Here is a 3158-nt window from a genome sequence, read left to right on the forward strand (position 1 = left end):
ATCCTTATCCCGCACAATACTCACCCATTCAAATACCTAATCATTTAAAATTAACATGTGGAGCCGATTTATGGCTTGTTGAATTTAAAATGTCAGATCAGAAATGGGTCTTGCTACATCGCCCATGGACTAGTGAGATTCTTGGCAGAGAAACACACCAAATACAAATAGTTTAGCAAAATTAACAATAGGTGTAACAACCAGAAATTGTATGGAAACAAATACAAGAGGAAAAATAAGAACATCATCAATTATTAGAGTTTGCAAAAACCAACTCATGTGAGAACAAGTACAAAGGAATGTTTGTAAAACTGCAATGAAAATTCAATGTGAAACAGTTCAGCATGAAAGTCGTTAGAATTCACTAAGTAATCAAGAATAGTATGTATGAGCAACTTTTCTACCACGTCCCTGAAAAGTGATGGAAGAAATGTCAAAAACACATTTACTTGCATTAATTATCACACCATATTGTGACAGGTAAGTAAAAAGTTGTTCTAAATGAAATACATGCTCCTCTTTTGTAGAACTGGCTATCAATAAGTCATCAATATAAGTGAAAAAATCTAGACTATGTGTGACTTTGTTGATAAATCTCTGACAAGTATTAGCAACATTATTGTTATATCGCATGTTCGGATGGCATACCTTTGCCAATAACATACCTCTACTCAACTACCAAACTCTCACTTCTGACGACTCAACAGAACTCGATGTCTAGTCTATCGACGGCTCTGGCTTGCTCTACGCAAAGCTCCCTGTCTAGTTATCACATCCACTATTTATACGTATTGGACTAGCCTACTTATCGTCTGAGGGTGTCCACACAACACCTTCCCCTTTTGAGAATTTTTTTTTCCCCCTAAACCTGAATTTATCAATTCTATTTCCTTGGCAAGAAACTGGCATATCTTTTTCTCTTAGCATTAATTTCCATCATTTCTGTAGGTTTTCTCTTCTTGTTTGACCTACCTGTCAGTTCTGCTTCTGCTTGTGGTTCTAGGACCTCGAACAAATCATACCATATATCCATTGGTTCTTCTCGCCTCTTTTGATTTTTGGTATATCTTTTTTTAATTGGTTTATATGTCTTCTATGTTCATATTTTGGTCCTTTTACCATGTACATCACGTTACCCAGACGTCCAGTTATACTTCCTTGTTCCCAGTCCTGTTTTCCGTTTCTACGTTTTAAAATACTCTTCATCACCCGTGTTAAAAAATTTCATTTTTCTTCCCGAATTTTCTCTATTTTTTGTTTCCTACTCAGCAACAATTTATCAAAAATAGAACGAATTTTTCTGGAAAACATCAAATCTGCGGGTGACATACCTGACTCTGCATTTGAATTCAGTGTTATTCTATATACCTGCAAAAAGTTTGTCATCTTTGTACCTTCACCTAAAGCTCTCTTGAATGTGTCGATGAATCTTTCCGCTAACCCATTTGACCTTGGATGGAATGGCGGAATTAACACACGCTTCATTTGAACCGACTTACAGAATCTTTCAAACTCTTTCGCTGTGAATTGTGTACCATTATCTGGCACCTCATAACGAGTGAATAATTCTTCCAAGAAGTCAATCGTCACACTTGTGGTTGGCCTTGAACATTTACACACTTCAGGCCATTTGGAATAGCTATCTACCACGATGATATAATGAGAGCCATTTATTGGTCCTGTGAAATCCACATGCAGTCTAGACCATGCCGAATCCATTATTGGCCACGGTTGAATCTGCATTGGGGGCATCTTTGCTGTCATAACGCATCCTCTACTCTGTTTTACCAGTCTTTCAATTTGCTTGTACATATTCAGCCAATAAACGTAACTCCTCATGAGGCTCTTCATCCGGATGTCCTACATGAAAGTCTTTTAATACTCTGTTTTGCAGTGCTTCAGGTATTACCACTCTTTGCGCATATAATAATACCTCATCAGATACTGAATAATGCTTTGAACCTGCGTCCCGCTCATTTATATTTTTCGTGTTACTCAACATTTTAAAAATCTTCCTGATCCAATTTAATTTGTTTCAGCGTTACTGACAAATCATGTACTTCATTGCACAAAATGTTCTTCAGTTCCATTTCTAGTTTTAACGATGCAATCACCATGTCTTCAAAAGGATCCTCATATTTTGGAATTAGCCTCGACAACTTGTCTGCATGTCCCATTTTCATTGATGGCAAAAACTCCATCTGGAAATCGTAGTTCAACTGGGTAGTCCCCCAGTGCTGTAAGCGGTATACTGAGTGTGTGGGAATACCCTTTTTCGAATCGAAAATAGACAGTAATGGTCAGTGATCTTGTAGTGACGTCATATTGGCGCCAAAAGGCCGACGCCATTGCTGCATCCTTATCCACGCATGCGTGGATTTCAACATCCAAGCGTTCCTGATTCTATTCTGTCTCTCTTACCAAGGCAGACAGCAACCAAGCAAGATGTCTAAGCAAGCTCTCCCATTTGAGTGTGGTTGAACCAAGTTGTCTCTATAAAGACACCAGCACGAAGAACCGTACATCTACATTTCAGGCTACTCTAAAACCGCACAATTAGAAGCTGTTTACCTTTTCCACCGAACAATAAATATTTGTTGTTGTTGATCAGTTTGGAGTTTCTGCGTTCAGTTCTCTTCCAATTTAATGTAGGAGAGTTAGGTGTATATCTAAAGATATATAACCCACTCTCCTAAAGTGGTGACCTTGTAAGGAACGACCGTGCAAACTCAAAAAGGGAGAAATGGTGACGAATGGAAAAACAGAGGACTCCTTTTATTTAAACGTGTCACACGGTCGTACACAAAATAATATATATCAATAATGATATACAAATAATATGTTATACGACGATAACATAGATGACCAGTAATGAAAGACCACAACCGTATTAGATGAATAACAGAGATATTTATTATGGCGTTAAAGATGTATGTCTGTGTGAGAGTGTGAATGCGACATATAAGAACATTATCAAAGACAGGCCGTCATACAAAGAAAAGTGTGTATGTGAGTGATACATGTATGTGTATGTGAAATATTACAGCAGAGAGAAAGAGAGTCAATAACACGTGAGCAATTATACCAGTTCTTTAGTACACTATAGGAAAAGTTCTGTATGTGAAAGTGAGGAGGCTGAGTGTGGCAGAGCTGATCAC

Source organism: Octopus bimaculoides, chromosome 1 (genome assembly GCF_001194135.2).
Source record: "Octopus bimaculoides isolate UCB-OBI-ISO-001 chromosome 1, ASM119413v2, whole genome shotgun sequence".
In the NCBI taxonomy this organism is placed as follows: domain Eukaryota; kingdom Metazoa; phylum Mollusca; class Cephalopoda; order Octopoda; family Octopodidae; genus Octopus; species Octopus bimaculoides.